Below are 7237 nucleotides of genomic sequence, written 5' to 3' on the forward strand. Positions count from 1 at the left end.
AAGTGAATGAATGGCTGAGATTATAACAAAACATGTGGACTAAAATAAACCTATAAAATGAAAAAACCCTAGCTTTCTTTCTCATTTTCTGCCTTCCTCTTTCTCACTCATCATCATCTCTCTCTAAACTCTCCCCTCTCTACAAACCCTAAATCTCACCTCTCCCCCAACAACCACCACCCCACCGCCTTACTTCCTCCTCTCCTTTTCTGTCGCACCACCACCACATCAGTGGCACGACCCCGCCGCATCACCACGCCGCACTGCCGCATCACCACGCCGCACCACCACGCCGCACCACCACTGCCGCATCACCACGCCGCACCACCACTGCCGCATCACGACGACCGCACCACCACGACTATCACCTCCTCCGTCGCGCCTCCTTTTTCTATTTCCCTTTCTCTTTTTTTTTTCGAAATTTTCAGATCTAGCAATAAAAATCTGAGATTTTTCATTTTTGTTTCAAAAATTTAATTTAAAATCTGATCTTTATCTTTCTTTCTCATTTTTAATTTAAAATCTGAGATTTTTCGAAATGGCTATTGTTATTTTCGTGATTGTCGGATCTAATCTTTTCAGATCTGTTTTTTGGTGGTGGTTGGTTCCGTGGAGATGGAGGAACGGGGTGGTTGTTGGTGCGTTGGCTGGTGCTTTTTTTTTTTTTTTTTTTTTATTAAATCTGAGATTAAATTGGTTGGTGGTGTTGTTGGTTTGGTGGTGGGACTGGGGTGGTGGTGCTGTGGTGATTGGGGTAGGAGTTACATATTCAACGACTAGAATTACACTCGTAATACAATAAAATTACATTTTTATTTACTAAAGTTACCACCTCCAGACTAAAGTTACACTCTTGAAGGACAAAAGTTACACTTACAAGTACTAAAGTTACAATATTAAAGTATATTAATTTAAATTTTTACATACAAATCACTATACAACTAAAGTTACGAGTCCAACGACTAAAGTTACACTTGAAAAGGGTAAAGTTACACTCGTAAAAATATATAAATTAAAATTTTTACATATAAACCATCATACGCCTAAAGTTACACTTAAAACGGCTAAAGTTACACTTATAGGGCAGTAAAGTTACACTCCTAAAATTACATAAATTCAAATTTATTTATTTAAAATCACATTTTTATAACATAAATTAAATTTTTTGTGAAAAAAATGGCTTGAAAATGTTGAAATTACACTCTAAAAGTTAAAGTTACACTCAAAAGTCATTAAATGAATAAAGTTACACTTATAATGCAGTGGAGTTACACTCCAAAAATGTGTGGCTGAGAATAGGACTTAGGGACTCAACCAAAATCAAGGACTTACCTGAACCTATCTCTCTCTATATATATATATATATATATATATATAAAATTGGGTTGAAACGCTGTGGATGCGCCACGTGTCCTATACAACCTTAATGACAAGCATTAATTACAGCTAATCATTTAATATGAGCATAATAAATGTTGTATAAATCTCAACAAAATATTAATTATAGTTTAATAAATTTATTATAAAATTATATAAATAAATTACGGTAAATTGATTCTAAATTTAGCAAAAAATTATTTTGATAAAAATTCTAAAATGTAAATAATTACGTTCATTGCAAAAAATGCTTTCAATTGAGTATAATTTTGATTATATTTATTGAAATATTTTGATATGTAGAGATGATTAAAGTGAGTGTCTCAGAGTATTTTACATTTACGTAAAAAAATATTTTGAGAAAGTTATAAAACTTAGACTATTAAATCTGGTAAGAAAAATATATTCAGGAGAATCATTGTATTTATTAAAAATAGAACTTAAAGAAAACTACTAAGAGACAAGTTTTTATAGTGTGAGAATGAAAAAAATTATATTGCAAGAAATTGAATACATATGAGATTTTGATAAATTTAAATAGTGTGATAAGGAGTATGTATGTATGTACACAGTAACACATTGATCGCGAGTACATTTAAGTAATCAAAACAAAAGTAATGATTATTATGTAATATAGTATTATAAACGATATGAAAAAGTAGAAAACACGTTACATTTTTCTTTAATATTTTCAATTAAATATGTATACATCAACTATAAAATATTGATTATGACTAACTAAATATTACTTTTAGTTAAATATTTTATATGTTACAGTATCTTTTAAATACTTTGAAGTTAAACCTCAAAAAATAATATTTGAGGAAGTTCAACATATTTTATTTACAGGTAATTTATTAAACATCATTGTAGAAAAATAATATAATTGATAGTTGTTTAAAAAAACAAAATGTGCAAATTTCTTATAGATATGTTTAACACATAACACTTGCAACACACAATCAAAACAATTGAATAAATTGAGTTTGGACGCTATATGTTTGATACATAAATATCACAAGTTATACATAAAAAAAGAATATAAATTACATAAAATTTTATTCACATCATTTGAACAAATATTAACTGATTCGGGACATAATGTATCGTTAAATAATATAATTTTAGAACTCAATGTTGATCGTTGCGTTATTCGAATAAATTTTATTTTAATTAATATGATATTAGATAAGTAACAAATCTATTTATAAAATTTTGATCATGCATAATTAATTATCACTTATTAGTTTTAATAATTAAAATTGTATGTATTTTATTTTAAAACATTGTAGTTAAACCTAAAAAAATTAAATTTGAGAAAAATTAATTTATTTTTGTTTATAAGTAAAAATATTAAAGATCATATATAAATTATATTATTTTTCTTCAATTATAATAATAAAATTTTAAAACAGACCGCGCGAAGCGCGGAATACTATCTAGTATAATTATATAAACCATTAGATTTACAAAGGCGTGACGAATAGGATAATATAACACAGTACCCGACCCTAAGGTGGTGGTAGTCATGATTAAAGTGTGAAGGATTATAAACTTTTAACAAGGCAATTGAAAATGGCTTCTCGTGACATAGTAGAGATAGTGCTCATGTAAAAAAAATAAAGTAGGTCACAAAAAGGAATATAGCAAAGGCGTGGATTTAAAAGAAGGCATGCAATAGAAGAAATGAGTAACGTTACTTTTGTAAATTAGAAGGGATTTAGAACACCATAGAATGTAGTTGACTTTATGGTGAAGTAAGAAAGATCTAAGCCCCGAATCAATCAATCATTTGGTTATACCTTAATTGAGTATAAAGTTTGAGGTGTGACTTCACCACTTATGATCACATTGGATGTCCGTACTTCATATAACAACTTTAACAACGGTCGATCACACTGAGTCCTGGTTGCAATGTTGTTAGGATCAGGATCCTACTTTAAATCGATGAGTTAATTAGGATTGAATCGGTAGGACGGAATCATAAAGTCGTAAAATCTTACAAATTAACTAAAATACATAATTGTGTTATCAAAATATGATAAAAATGTCGTGTTTAAATCTAAAAATACTATTTTCTTATCATGTGTCCACATATTGTTCCAGTTTATAGTAATTTTCTATCATAAAGTCATATATAAACGTTTATTAACCGAAAAAATTGACATGTTAATAATGTAGGATCGGATCGTATAATCGTAGGTTCGACCGGGTTATGATTCTACTTTAAAATTCGAGACAGGTTGAATCGTAAGATCTTACAAAATTAAGATCTTACTAGAATCGAGATTGGTCACCACTTTTTGGATCGTAGAATCGTACGATTCTACAATCCAGATCGGGAGTTTAACAAAACTTGTGTTGTTTGGTTGGCAGACACTTGAAAAATACAGAAATCAGAAAATCTCGTGAATTTGAAGAAGTAGATCGTTTGGTTGCTAATTTTGGAAAACGAATTGTAATTTATCAAGAATTTTGAATGCCTGTATAATAAAAGAAATGACTTACCAACTTCCCACGTCATTGAATATTCGTAGAATTTAATTTTTAATAAGGAATCAAACATTTTTATTTGTCAAGTTCATTAAGGAAACTTAATTCCTATAATTTAGAAGTTCCTTGATCAACCAACAGAGGCGGTTCTGAAGGGGGTGTAGGGGGTTTACCTGTGATAGGTCTATTTTATATATAGTTTAACCCCTATTTTAGCTCGGTTTATTTGATTATTGCCTTCTATTTGTGTGTTTGTGAGCTAATTCCGTATTCTAGATGATTTTGCTTGTATTCATTGCATTTTGTAGGAAGTAAAGCACTCGGTAGCTTTTTCCCGTCAAAATTAGCTTTCACCCAAGTTCACGAGGCTAATAAGAGCAAGTCTTGACCATGCAAAGGTGTTTCGGGAAGCATAGGGGCATTTCGGGAAAAAATTGGAAAATCCCGAGCACGAAACTGTTTTGGGCTGATGCGCAGGTAAAGAAATAAAATAGAAGCCTAAAGTAAAGTCCAAGTCAAGCAAGTGGAGAGGCAAGCTTAGGATGCTCATTGTGCAATTAACCGAAGGATTAACGATGGGTTAATAGCTCACATTGGATTCCTCACGCAATTAAAGACGGATTTAAGAAAAAAAGCATAGAATACCACGACCCCGATTGGGGCGGATGTTTGCAATTTCTTGAATTTCATGGCTTCCGAATGTCGGGAGGTAGCTTGCCAACAGACTTTGTCGCCGGGTTTTGAAGAGGAAGTTTATGCAATTTTGGCTCATGACCAACAAATGCTCAAAGAAATGCGTGAAGCAAGTGAGCAATTGACCAATACTTATGCTCTTCCACCCTCCCAATGTGAGTCTCTTGCACTTAATGAATTTCAATTATTGGATGACGATGATGATGGTCCTACTTTCTCTTTTGAAAGTCCCCCTAGTATTATTCCAATTGACCATTTAGAGACTCATGTTCAAGAAAATAACCTTGTAGTAGATGACACACTCACCGTGGATGGGGTTTTGCCCAAAACATTTGAAACCTTTGAAAATCCTTCCACGGAGAATGTAGCTGACCCATTTAAGGTTGATGGAGGACTTAGTGATGCTAATTTAGAGGTTAAGGTTGATTAACCCCCCCCCCCCCCCCCCCCCAATTTTTGATGGGTCCTACCACTTACTTAGAGTTTTCATACCACCAATTTGAGACCATTCATGATTATAATTTGTGCAATAACGGTTATTTTTATGGTCTTAAGCATAATGCTCCATCTCTTGCTGACGAGTGGAGTAGTACGGTGGTTCTATTTGAAATTTCTCATAAGCATTTTCATAAGATTTATACTTTTTTTTCTTCGATCTTTCATGCTTATATCTTATCAATTGCTTACATATGCATGTGTATTACTCATGCACAGGAATATGCTCAACTTCTAAGGGCGTTGACATGCTTTTTAGAGGACAATGGATATTCATTTAGGGAAATTTGTTTTATTTGCTTTAATTTGTAATAGCTTGTCTTTTGCAGGTACTGTACTACTTGGATTGGACCTTACCCCGTTTTCAAGCTAACTTGGGGGAGGCTTCTACACTTTAGTATACTTTCTTCTCTTCCTTTATTTTCGCATGTGTCATCCCATCTCCCCTTGTTGGATGTCCTTCTTTGTTTTACACATTGAGGACAATGTGTTGTTCAAGCTTGAGGGGAAGGATTTAGTTAGTCTAGTTATAGGAAATCTAAAAAATTGAAAATTTTCAAAAAACAATTATGTTGTGTCCATCCATATGTCTCTTGCATAATATCATTTTTCCTTGCATTTTCCTTATTATAAGCTAATGAATCACGCTTTTGACGGGTTTTGCATACTTGCGGATGTCTTGACATAGTGGGTGTTGGATGGATTTTGGACAGAGCAGACTTGATTTTGACTCGGTAAGCTACATATATGGTAAGGTAGAGCCTCCAAAAAAGCCGATGCATCTTTACCCGGTTTCATTTAGGTGTGTGTAATTTCTCCTCTTGGTGTGCGTTACATCAAAACGCACACGTATGGCATTGGTTCCTTATTCTTAGATATGATACGATAGTTTGCACATGATGTAACACCCCTATACTCCAAGTGCCTTGCGAGGACCACTTAAGACATGGAAGTGCTACTATCTCGGTTACCCGAGGCAATGAATATCAAATAGACCATAAAGAAACATATTTTAATAAATAGTTTAGCGTGATACAAGTTCAACCAAAACTGATAATGTAAAATACAACCGTTCTCGAAATGTTAAACCAACTAATCAAAATAAAAGAATGATCGAAACAGCGGAAGACTTCTAAGACAGCTCATGATGACTCAACCTAGCTATCCCATGCGCATCAACTCATACCTGCTCAATAACTACTCACCATCCCCGAATGGATCACCACAGTTTTTAAAACAATTAAACGGGGTCAGTACTGATTACACAAAACAAACAGCTGCAATAAAACAACATTACAATCCAATCCAATCAACCAAACTCCGTCACATCACCACAAACCTAACTACATATTAAAGTGTGTAGTCCTGCCAGAATACTCATTGCAACAAGTATTCCACACCGCCAGTGGGGGACCGCAGCCGTTCCCACCTAAGCCCCACTCATCTCATCCGAGCGATAAACCCAAGTTCCTAAATGTGCACATCCCTTCTGTGGCGGGTTCCACAGAAGGCGACTCAAGGACATGAAGCCACTCCCGCAAGTGACTCCACTCAGCCGAGGACGCACCTCGCAAACCACAGACGATATACAATAATCACATTATACTATCACAGTCACCAAATCTAAATCCAATTCCAATATGATATACAACAACAACAACAACAAACAACCACCAACACGTTATGTAATCAATACTGAGTAGGGAAACCCTACCCAGAATAACAATCACACGAGACCGTCACAACAGCTAATCAGAACGTTTCCTCTACGAATCCTCCTCCTATAGCACATAATCATACAATTAGCAACTACACATCATAATACACCCAAATCCCCCAAATCTACCCAATTAAGGTTTAACCAAACTTAACAAAACATTATAAAAATTATACAAGAAGCTTACCCTTGACATGACGATCACAACGGTATAACGAACGAGATAATCCAACGACCCTAGCCTTGGGATATGCTAATAATGCGAGAGATGCAAAAAATGTAACTCTTGTTCTTGTTGAAAGATTTTTAGAATGATAAAAGTGTTTAAGAATAATGACGAAAGCCTTTTATATTAATCTCGCGTTATTAACAAAACCCGGCTAAACAATCCCGTAAGACACACTAACTCGATCGAGTAAGTCACTTACTCGATCGAGTGCCCCTTTCTCGATCGAGTGTCAC

Source organism: Silene latifolia, chromosome X, assembly GCF_048544455.1.
Source record: "Silene latifolia isolate original U9 population chromosome X, ASM4854445v1, whole genome shotgun sequence".
Classification (NCBI taxonomy): domain Eukaryota; kingdom Viridiplantae; phylum Streptophyta; class Magnoliopsida; order Caryophyllales; family Caryophyllaceae; genus Silene; species Silene latifolia.